General features: G+C 34.6%; 1 pseudogene; it reads left to right on the forward strand.

Annotated features, from left to right (window-relative positions):
- Nucleotides 1–3,448, forward strand: part of LOC116092488 — a 3,668-nt pseudogene extending 220 nt beyond the window's left edge.
- Nucleotides 3,449–12,430: the final 8,982 nt, after the last annotated feature.

Consider the following 12,430-nt stretch of genomic DNA (forward strand, 5'->3'; position numbering starts at 1 on the left):
GCCACATAGCTGATGCTGATTGGGACCAGGGAAAGTATTTAACCCACAAGGGCTGGGGGCTGGAAAGATATAAGAGTAAGTATGTATAGATAGGAGTAAATATAGAATTAGGAGTAAGTATGTAGAGATATAGAAGTAAGAAGTAGGAATAGTAATAATATATGATAATTAGGAATAAGTATGTAAGGATAGAAGTAAGCAGATATAGAAGTAAGATGTAAAGATAGAAGTAAGATGTAAGAATAGAAGTAAGAAGCAAAGGATAGAAATAGAATAGAAGTAAGAATAAGAATAGAAGTAAGATGTATGTAAGAATTAGGAGTAAGTATGTAGGGAATAGAAGTAAGTAGATATAGAAGTAAGATGTAAGGATAGAAGTAAGATGTAAGGATAGAAATAGAATAGAAATTAGATGTAGGAATAGAAGTAAGATGTATGTAAGAATAGGAGTAAGTAGTAAGATAGAAGTAGTAAGATGTAAGTAGTAAGATGTAAAGATGTAAGTAGTAAAATAGAAGAAGATAGAAATAAGTAAGATGTAAGAAGCAAGATTACAAGGTCCCTAATTAAACTGCATGGGGTAGAGCTCGTTGTTGCCTCCTTATTACTGCTTCGCGGAAAGGCATGAGACAAGTTTTATGCAAGTTGATACAGTTGTAATTTCATCTTTCTGCATGTTTTTCCAGCACCATTTGTTTAAGAAGCTTCCTTTTTCCATTTTATGTTTGTAGCATCTTTGTCAAGTATTAAGCAACAGAAGGTACATGTACTCATATATTAATATGCATCTTTGACTTTGTTTCATTGGTCTATGTGTCTGCTTTTGTTTCAATACCATATTGCTTTCAGGCACAGGATTATTTTGGCTATCTAGGGTCTTTTGAGGTATCATATGAAATTAAAGACACCTTTTTTTCTTTCTGTGAATAATGAGATGGAGATTTTATTTGGATTGTATTGAATATGTAAATAGATTTTATTAATATAGTCATTTTCATAATATTACTTCTTCCAATCCCTAAGCATGGGATATATTTCTGTTTTCTAGTGTTTTCTTTTTTCTTTAGAGGTTCAAAGTTTTTACTGTGGAGAACCATCACTTCTGTGATTAGGTTTACTCAGACATCTCTATTCTATTTAAGGCTATTATTAATGGTAAGATCCTCATGATATCTACATTTGCCTGTTTGTTTCAGATGTAAATAAAAGCTATTTGCTTGTGCAAATTGACACTGTATCCTGCCATATTGCTAAAATTATTTATCATTTGTAGAGGTTCAGTGGTAGAATTTGAATGGCATTTGCTTTTCTTCCACATATTTTTTCCAAAATGTATCTTAGGTTTGCAAAAATATTGAACAGGAAGTACAGAATTTTTTATATTCCCTGTCCCTCCAGCTTTTCCATACTATTAACATATTTAATTTGTATGATACTCTTACTACAGTAAATGAAGCATATTAGTGTATTATTATCTGAATCACATTTCAACTTGTATATTCTTTTCTTCTTGACAATTGTATTATATCTAGCCACAATTATACTATAGTACCAAGTCACTTAATTTCTCTAAATATCTATTATATTCCATTTATTTTTCATAATCCTTCTTCTTCAAACACTGGAAAAATCTATTTATCCTTGGAATTCTTCCCATCATTTTTGTTTCCAAGAATGTTACATACAAGAATCATACCAAACATAGTCATTTCAAATTGAGTTAGCTTTTATGGTAATATGCAGTGAAGATTTTTCCATCACTAGTGGCAAAATAATTCATTTCTTCTTACTGTTGAGGATCATTTCATTGTGTGCATATGTCGCTGTTTGTTTATCCATGTACTTCACATTGGAATGAGTCTTGGTTGATCCCAAGTTCTAGCAATTATGAATAAAAAAAGATGTTGTAAGTATTTTGTGCAGTTATATTCTGAGAACAAACTTTCAATTCATTTGGGGAAATATTAAACACAATAATTGCTTAGTCATGTTGTAACATTTAATTAAATATTGTAGAAAATTACCTAACTTTTCCAAAGTGTAGTTTTCATTTGGAAGCATTTTTTTAAATTCTATCTTTAATGAATAAGAGACCCAAAGGCCTCCCAATATCTTGGACAAAATTATAACATCTCTAGAGTAAAATGTCATTGCAGTAACATTCAATTGCCTGCTAATATATAATGTTCAAATCTTCCATAAACCCAATTGCCATCTATATTTTTCAATTTTATTGCATTTTAAATTCATTAATTGTATAAATTATGCATTTATGAGGTATACAGATGTTTTGATTCCTGTTATAGCAAGAAATGATTAAATCGAGTTGATCACAAGCATACATTTTAGGTAAAGAAAATATGTAAATCTGCTCACTCCCCTGTTGAAATTTATGATACATTGTTATTTAATATAGTCCCCACTCTGAGACAAAGATTGCTAAAGATGTTTTTTTCTGACTGAAAATTGTGCTCTTTGATGTATGTCTCTTTTCCCCAGTGATTACTGCTTCCTAGCCTCTAACAATAGTCCAATTATTCATTGATTTAAAGAAGCCCATGCCTCTCCTTTTCCGGCTGCAAAAAAGGAGGTAGTTCCAGAGGGAAAAAAAAGGTTGCCACTGTACCGGAAACCCTTAAGAAAAACTTCCCGCCGTGCCAAAAACTCTTAAGAAAAAGGTTCCTGTTGTGCCAGAAACCCTTAAGAAAAAACGAAGGAATTTCGCAGAGTTGAAGGTGAAGCGCTTGAGGAAGAAGTTTGCCCTGAAGACACTGCGAAAGGCAAGGAAGAAGCTCACCTATGAGATGGCAGAGCGCTATCACAAGGAGTACAGGCAGATGTACCGGACTGAAGTCCGGATGGCCAGGGTAGCAACAAAAGCTGGGAACGTCTATGTGCCTGCAGAACCGAAATTGGCATTTGTCATTAGAATCCGAGGTATCAATGGAGCAAGCCCAAAGGTCTACAAGGTATTGCAGCTTCTTCGTCTTCGACAGATGTTCAAATGCACCTTTGTTAAGCTCAACAAGGCTTCAATTAACATGCTGAGGATTGTGGAACCGTACATTGCATGGGGGTACTCCAACTTGAAGTCAGTAAATGAGCTCATCTACAAGCGAGGCTATGGTAAAATCAATAAGAAGCGGATTGCCTTGACAGATAATTCCATGATTCCTCGATCTCTTGGTAAATTTGGGATCATCTGCATGGAGGATCTAATTCATGAGATCTATACAGTTGGGAAACGCTTCAAGGAAGTAAATGACTTCCTGTGGCCCTTCAAATTATCTTCCCCATGAGGTGGAATGAAGAAAAAGACAACTCATTTTGTAGAAGGTGGAGATGCTGGCAACAGGGAAGACCAGATAAACAGGCTTATTAGACGGATGAACTAAGGTGTCATCCATGATATTTTTGTAATCTGGTCACTTAACAAACAGTCACAGATTGGCAAATTGAAAAATAAAATAAATAAATAAATAAAGAATCCCATGCCATATTTGTCTGCATTTACTTTGCTTATTTTATTAGACAAAAATTTTCTCCACTTCTATTCATGGTGAAAAAATTTAAGAGAAATTCATTATACTTGTTTAATTATTTAGGTGTGCGTGTGTGTGTGTGTGTGTGTGTGTGTGTGTATGTGTGTATACCATGGAATGCACATGGAGTTCAGAAGATAATCTGAGATGGTCAGTCCTCTCTTTCTAACAGCTGGGTTCTGAGGATAGAACTCAGGTTATCAGGCTTGACTGCAAGTGCCTTTATCCTCTGTGAAGTCTTCCAGGCCAGGAGTTTCTTCTTTTTCACAGCAGAGTACTATTGTATTGTGTAGATGCAAATAATCTCTTACCTACAATAGTATGCTTTATTATTCTTTAACATTACTGTGGTACAAAAGCAATGTGCATTTAAAAGCAAGTGTATTTTGAAGTTTTTAATTTGATCCCTTGGGAAAATATCAATTTATGGTACAATATTGAGAAGTCACAACAAGCTGCAATTCCCAACACAGCCACAAAATCACAAAGAGGGGTGATTGATAATCTAAAGTGAATTGCCTGAATGAGCCATGATGTCCAATAGTTTAAGACATTTAAATAATTTTTAAATGCTTTTTAAATTAAATTTATGTATTTATTTATGTGGTGTATCTGTGTTTGTTTGTGAAACACATGTAGTACATTGTATGTTCATGGGTAGGTATGTGCCAGAGTGTACACAACCCTTGGTGGTAGTTTGTCTATTCTTCAACCATGGGAGTCCCATGAATCTAGTTCACACCATCAGGCTTAGGAGCAAGAACCTTTATATACTGGCCCTAATTGCATTTTTTACTTAAATTTTCTGTTTACAATAAGTTTATTGATGTATAAACATATTAAGTGTCATATAGCATCTATATATTACATTTTCATTGTTCATTTATTTATTATTGGACACATGTTGCTAACATGTCTTATCCATCATGAATTATGCTACAGTGGTCATGAATGGAATAGTTGTCACTTTGGCATACTGATTTTTTAAAACATTGATTAGTATTTATATTTATTTAATCTCTGTAATGAAAACTTAAAGAATTCAAAAGCAAGTTTAGACCAAAAGACAGCATATATGCAATATACATTTGGGAGAAATAACACATAAGTAGAATGCCTAATGATACTCTTTAAATCACCTCAGAAAGAAACACTGACAACCTAAGTTTCAAAATAAGTTTCAAAATGATAAGACATGAATAGGCACATTAGAAAAAGCATAAGATCACCAGAAACAATAGCCAGTACAATATGGAACCACCTGGGTTCAGCTATCCTACTACAGCAAGCCATGAATATTTCAATACAGCTGAGACACAAGAAAATGACCTTAAATCCAATTTTATGGATATCATAGAGGCTCTGAAAGAGGACATTGATAAATCACTTAAAGAAATCCAAGAAAATGAAAACAGGTAAAGAAAATAAATAAATCCCTTCAAGAAATCAAAAAAAAATAAATAAAACCACAAACAAACAATGGGAAGAAATTAATAAACCCCTTCAAGAAAGACAATAAATGAAGAAAAGGCAAACAGGTTATGAAAATGAATAAAACTACTCAAAAGCCGAAAATGGAAACAGAAACAATAAAGAAGCCACAAACTAAGGGAATCCTGCAGATAGTAAACCTAGCTAAGTGAACAGGAAATATAGACAAGACAAAAGAATCAACAACAGAAAATAGGAGATAGAAGGAAGAATCTCAGGTATTGAAGATACAATAGAAAAATATGTATGCATTGGTCAAAAAATGTTAAATCTAAAAAAATTACACACACACACAGAGAAAGATAGAGGGGGAGGAGGGAGAAAATATGGCACCCTGTAAAAAGACAACCTAAGAATAATAAACAAAAATAGAAGAAGAAAACTCCCAAATCAAAAACTCAGAGAATATTTTTTTACAAAATCATAGATGGAATGTTTCCTAACCTTAAGAAAGACATGCCTATAAAGGTACAAGAAAATGACAGAACACAAAATAGATTGACACCATTCTTGCAACATAATAATCAAAACACTAAACATAAACGATGGAAAGAACTTTAAAAGCTGCAAGGGAAAAAGTAACATATAAAGGCATAACTATTAGAATTATATCTAACTTCTCAAAGGAGACTTTGAAAGCCAGAATGGCCTGAAGAGATGTTTATAGAACTCTAAGAGACCAGTTATGCTAGCCCAGTGTTTCAGTCAGGGTTTCTATTCCTGAACAAACATCATGACCAAGAAGCAAGTTGGGGAGGAAAGGGTTTATTCAGATTACACATTCACATTGCTGTTGATCACCAAAGGAATTCAGGACTGGAACTCACACAGGGTAGGAAGCAGGAGCTGATGCAGAGGCCATGGAAGGATGTTACTTACTGGCTTGCTTCCACTGGACTGCTCAGCTTGCTATCTTATAGAACCCAAGACTACAAACCCAGGGATTGCACCACCCACATTGGGCTAGGTCCTCCCCGCCTTGATCACTAGTTGAAAAAATGCCTTACAGCTGGGTCTCATGGTAGTATTTCCTCAACTGAGGCTCCTTTCTCTGTGATAAATTTAGCTTCTGTCAAATTGACACATAAAACCAGTCAGTACACTCAGGCTACTATATCCAGTAAAACTTTCAATCACCATGCATGTAGAAAATAAGATATTCAATGACAAAGTCAAATTTAAACATCATATATCCACAAATCATTCCCTATAGAAATTATTAGAAGGAGAAATCTACCACAATGGGGGATAACTACATTCATGAAAACACAAGAAATAATAATCTCCCACCAGCAAAACCAAAAGAGGGGAAATACATATGCACACACACATACAGAGAGAGAAAGAGACAGAGAGACAGAGAGAGAGAGAGAGAGACCCCACAATGAAAACAAAGAAATAAAATAACAAGAACTGACAACCATTTGCAATAAGTACCTCACATTGTCAATGGATTCAATTCTCCTATTTAAAAAACAAAGACTAACAGAATAGATGCAAGAAAAGGATCCATTTTTCTACTGCATAAAAGAAACACACCTCACCATCAAAGTTAGACATTACCTCAGAGTAAATGGTTGGAAAAAGGTTTTTCAAGAAAATGTACCCAAGAAGAAAGCTGGTGCAAATACTCAGCTATCTAACAAAATAGGCTTAAAACCTAAATTACTCAAAAGAAATGGAGAAGGACATTTCATACAAATCAAAAGAACAGTCTACCAAGATGATGTTTCAAGTCTCGACATCTATGCTTCAAACGCAAAGGTACCCATGTTGCTAGAGCATAAGTCAAACATTGACCCTCAAACAGTGACAATGGAAGGGTTCACTACCCCACTCTTATCAATGGATAAGTCATCCAGACAAAAACTAACCAGAGAAATAATGGAGCTTACAGATATAATGACTCAAATGGACCTAACAGTTATATACAGAACATTTCAACCAAACATAAAAAAGAAGAGCTAATAACAATTTTCCTCTAACTATTCCATGAAATATAAACAGAAGGTATGTTGTCAAACTCATTTTATGAGGTCATAGTCACTCTGATATACAAACTACACAAACACGCAACAAAGAATTACAGATCAATTTCCCTCATGAACTTTGATCCAAAAATAATAAAATACTTTATTAATTAGTATTAATATTAAAGTAATATTGATGTTAATATTAAAAAATAAAATATTATAAATTGAATCCAAGAACACAACAAAAAGATCATCAAACAAGATCAAGTAGGATACATCACAAAGATACAGGAATGATTCATATAAAAATCTGTCAGGGTAATCCACCATAAAAACAAAGTGAAAGAAAAAGTCATATGATCATTTCATTGGATGCTGAAAAAGCCTTTGACAAACACCTTTCATTATAAAGTCTTGAATAGATCAAGGATACAAGAAACATACCTAAACATATCAATGGCAATACTCAGCAAACCAACAGCCAACATTAAATTAAATGGGAAGAAATTTCCAGTAAATAAGGAACAAGACAGGGCTGTCCATTATCTCCATATCTATTCAATATATTATTTGGAGTTCTAGATTGAGCAATAAGAAAACTAAAGGAGATCAAAGTGATATAAATTGGAAAGGGAGAAGTCAAAATAATGATATTCTCAGATGATGGTGCATATAAGTGAAACTCAAAATTCTACCGGAGAACTCCTACAGCTGATAAATACCTTCAGCAAAGTGGATGGATATGAAGTTAACTCAACAAAATCATTAGGCAATCTTTTTACAAATGATAAATGTGCCAAGAAAAAATTAGTTAAATAACACCCTTTAGAATAACCATGAATGATATAAAATATCTTGGGGGTAACTCTAGCCAGGTAAGTAAAAGATCTGTATGATAAGAACTTCAAGTCCATGAAGAAAGAAATTGAAGAAGATATCAAAAGATGGAAAGATCTCCCTTGTTCATGGATTGATATGATTAACATGGTAAAAATGACCATCTTATCAAAAACAATCTACACTGCAATCCCCATCAAAATGCTAACAATATTCTTTACAGACCTTTAAAGGATAATACTCAACTTCATATGGGGAAAAACATGGATAGCTAAAACAATGCTGTACAATAAAATAACTTTCAGAGGTATCACCATCCTTGACTTCAAGCTGTAGTACAAAGAAATAGTAATAAAAAGCCACATGGTTTGGGCATTAAAAACAGACAGGTTGATGAACAAAATTCATGAACTCAGGCATGAATCTATACACCTATCATATCAATGGCAATACTCAGCAATCTGATTTTTGATAAAGAACCAAGAATTATACAATAGAAAAAAGAAACCATGGTACTTTTCTAACTGGATATCAGCATCTAGAAGAATACAAATAGATTCATATCTATCACCCTGAAAAAAATCAAATCCAGTGAATCAAAACTTCAAAATAAAACCAGATACACTGAACATGATAAGAGAGAAAGCACTGAACATATACCCTTGAACACATTGGCATAGAAGGCAACTTCCTAAACACAACACTAATAGCACAGATGCTGAGATATACAATTAATAAATGGGACTTTGAAAATCTTATGTAAGCAAAGAAAATGAAAAAAATCAATATGAAAATAAAACAATACAGAATAGGGTAAGATTTTTACCAACTCCAAATCTGAAAGATGAATAATAGTCCAAGTGTATAACTCAAGAAAATAGACATCAAAAAACCCAAATAATCTAATTTTAAAATGGGGTACAGACTTAAACAGAGAATTCTCTACGGAGGAATCTCAAATGGTTGAGAACCACCTAAAGAAATGTTCAATGGCATTAGCCATCAGAGAATGCAAATCAAAGTGTCTGAGATTCCATCTTACACCCATCTGAATGGCCAAGATAAAAACCACAAGAGGGTATTCCAAGCTTTTTTCCTAATATTCACTTATCACTGAGTACATACCATATGTGTTATTTTGTGACTGGGTTACCTCACTTGGGATGATTTTGTCTAGTTCCATCCATTTGCCTGCAAATTTCATGAAGTTACTATACAAACCCACAGGCCATATGAAGCTCAAGAAGAAGGAAAACCAAAGTGTGGATGCTTCAATTTTACTTAGAATGGGGAACAAAATAATTACTGGAGGTAAGGTGGGAGGTACTTGGGAGGAAGAAAGGAGAGGGAGAGAGAAAGGGAGCATGATCAGGTGAAGAAGACTGGGAAAATATACAGACGGTCAGGAAATTTACCAAAGGTATGTAGCAAGGGGTAATGGGGAACTGGTGGTACCCACCTGAAAGTTCCAGATGCCAGGAAAGCAAGAGGCTTCTAGGACCCAATAGGGATGACATTAGCTGAAATACCCAACAAATGGGAGAGAGAATTTGTAGAGCCAATATCAAAAGGTTAGGCACAGCCCCTGGTTGAGAGATGGGGACATCCACCCATCTCAAAAATTTTTACCCAGAATTGCTCCTGTCTAAAGGAAATACAGGGACAAAGATTGGAGCAGAGACTGAAGGAAAGGTCATCCAGAGACTGCCCTACCTGGTGATCCATGTCATATGAAGCCAACATACCCATGCACTATCGCTGATGCCAAGAAGTGCTTGTGATAGGAGCCTGATAGAGCTATCTACTGAGAGGTTCTGCCAGGTACTGACCAATAGAGATGCAGATGCACACAGCCAAACATTGGACTGAGTATAGGGACCCCAATAAGGAAGTTAGGGCTTTGTAACCTTATAGGAAGAAAAACAATATCAACCAACCAGACCCCTCAATGCTCCCAGGGACTAAACCACAAACCAAAGTAGGTTATGCATGGCTCCAGCTGGATATGTAGCAGAGGATTGCCTTATCTGGCATCACTGAGAGGGGAGCCCCTTGATCCAGTGGAGGCTCGATGACCCAGGATAGGGGAACGCTAGGCCACTGAGGGAGGAGTGGGTGTGAGGTGAGGCAGCACCCTCATAGAAGCAGAAGGAGGGAAGAGGGGATGCAGGCTTGTGGAGGAGATACTGGGAAGGGAGATAACATTTGAAATGTAAATAAAATAACCAATAAAACATGAAAAAATTAAAATCCCTTTACAAAGGAAAAAAAGAATTGTGCATCATTTTTGGAACAGTTCTTTATTTCTAAAATTTTTGTTGATTTAAAAGAGTTATGTATCCATAAGCAATCATGTAATCTACATACAAATAAAACTTTATATTTTCCTTTCTCATATGCTACATATTTTATTTGCCTTTCTGGTATTGTTATAACACTTTCCATTTCCAGTAAAATTTGGAACCATGATGTGGACTTCTTCCTGGCAATACTGATTAGGCATTGCTTTATCATTTTTAAGTTTTATATGAACTTCAGGCTATCAGTAGTGGCAGAAATGGCACTATCTTTACTTATGTTGGCTATTATCAATATATTTTAATTAATTTTTTTATAATTAAACTAATAAAATTTATTTTAAAATATACAACTCAGTATTGAAATTTTTAAATCATCAAAATAATTTATAATAGTTAAATGCCTCTTAAATATACATGATATCTTCTGAAGCTAAAAGTAATATATACTCAACAAGTTTTTAAAATCTATTTGGGACATTAAAAGTGCTAGAAGTAGAAAAAAATCTCTTATGAAGTTCTCTATGAAAGGAAATTGGGACAAGTTCCTGACTAGACAGAAACTGTTCCATCTCCAAGGGAGAATATATATGCAACTGAACTGTGGCTTCATAGAAAGAATTGGTAGTGTTCCTTCTGTTTCTATTTTGTGGAATAGTTTGAATAGTACTCTTACTAGGTATTCTTTGAAAGTCGGATAAAGTTCTGCACTAAATTCATCTGGTACGGGACATTTTTTTTTGTTGGGAGACTTTTTTTTTTTTTACTAAATATTTTCTTTATTTACATTTCAAATGTCATCCCCATTCCTGGTTTCACCTCAAAAAAAAAAACCTATTAACTCCCCCCTCCCCCTGATCACCAACCTACCCTCTCCTGTTTCCTGACCCTGGCATTCCCCTACACTGGGGCATAGAGCCTTCACAGGACCAAGGGTCTCTCCTGGTTGGGAGGCTTTTAATGACTGGTTCTATTACTTTAGGAGATACAAGACAGTTTAGATGGTTTATCTGAACCTGATTTAACTTAGGTATTTGATATCTGACTAGAGAATTGTCTATTTCCTCCAGATTTTCCAGTTTTGTTGAATATAGGCTTTTGTAGTACGATCCGATGATTCTTTTTTAATTTCCTCAGTTTCTGTTGTTATATCTCACTTTTAATTTCTGATTTTCTTAATTTGGATACTGTCTCTGTGCCTTCTGGTTAGTCTGGCTAAGGGTTTATCTATCTTGTTGATTTTCTCAAAGAACCAACTCCTGATTTGGTTCTTTGAATAGTTCTTTTCGTTTCTACTTGGTTGATTTCAGCCCTGAGTTTCATTATTACCTGCCATCTACTGCTCTCAGGTGTATTTGCTTCTTTTTGTTCTAGAGCTTTCAGGTGTGCTCTTAAGCTGCTAGTGTATGCTCTCTCCAGTTTCTTTTGGAGGCAGTCAGAGCTATGAGTTTTCCTCTTAACACTGCTCTTATTGTGTCCCATAATTTTGGGTATGTTGTACCTTCATTTTCATTAAATTTCATTAAATTAAGTCTTTAATTTCTTTCTGTATTTCTTCCTTGATCAAGTTATCATTGAGTAGAACATTGTTCAGCTTCCATGTGTATATGGGCTTTCTGTTGTTTTAGTTGCTATTGAGGATCAGCCTTAGTGTGTGGTGATCTGATAGAATGCTTGGGTTCATTTCAGTCTTCTAGTATCAACTTTGGATAAGGTACTGTGAAGTGCTAGGAAGAAGATATATTCTTTTGTTTTAGGATGAAATGTTCTATAGATATCTGTTAAATCCATTTGGTCCATATCTTCTGTAGTTTCACTGTGTCTCTGTTTAGTTTGTATTTCCATGATCTGTCCATTGATGAGAGTGGAGTGTTAAAGTCTCCCACTATTATTATGTGAGGTACAATGTATACTTTGAGCTTTTGTAAAGTGAATGAATGTGGGTGCCTTTGCATTTGGAGCATAGATTTTCAGAATTGAGAGTTCATCTTGATAGATTTTTTACCTTTGACCAGTATGAAGAGTCCTTTCTTATCCTTTTTGATAACTTTTGGTAGAAAGTTGATTTTATTCAATATAAGAATGGCTACTCTAGTCACCTGAGTTTTTGATCTTAGCCATTCCTACCAGTGTGAGGTGGAATCTCAGTGGTTTTTTGATTTGCATTTCCCTGATGACTAAGGATGTTGAACATCCTTTAGGTGCTTCTCAGCCATTCGGTATTCCTCAATTGAGATTTCTTTGTTTAGCTCTGTACCCCATTTTTAATAGGGTTATTTGGTTCTCTGGA

This window comes from Mastomys coucha, chromosome X, assembly GCF_008632895.1.
Source record: "Mastomys coucha isolate ucsf_1 chromosome X, UCSF_Mcou_1, whole genome shotgun sequence".
Taxonomy (NCBI): Eukaryota; Metazoa; Chordata; class Mammalia; order Rodentia; family Muridae; genus Mastomys; species Mastomys coucha.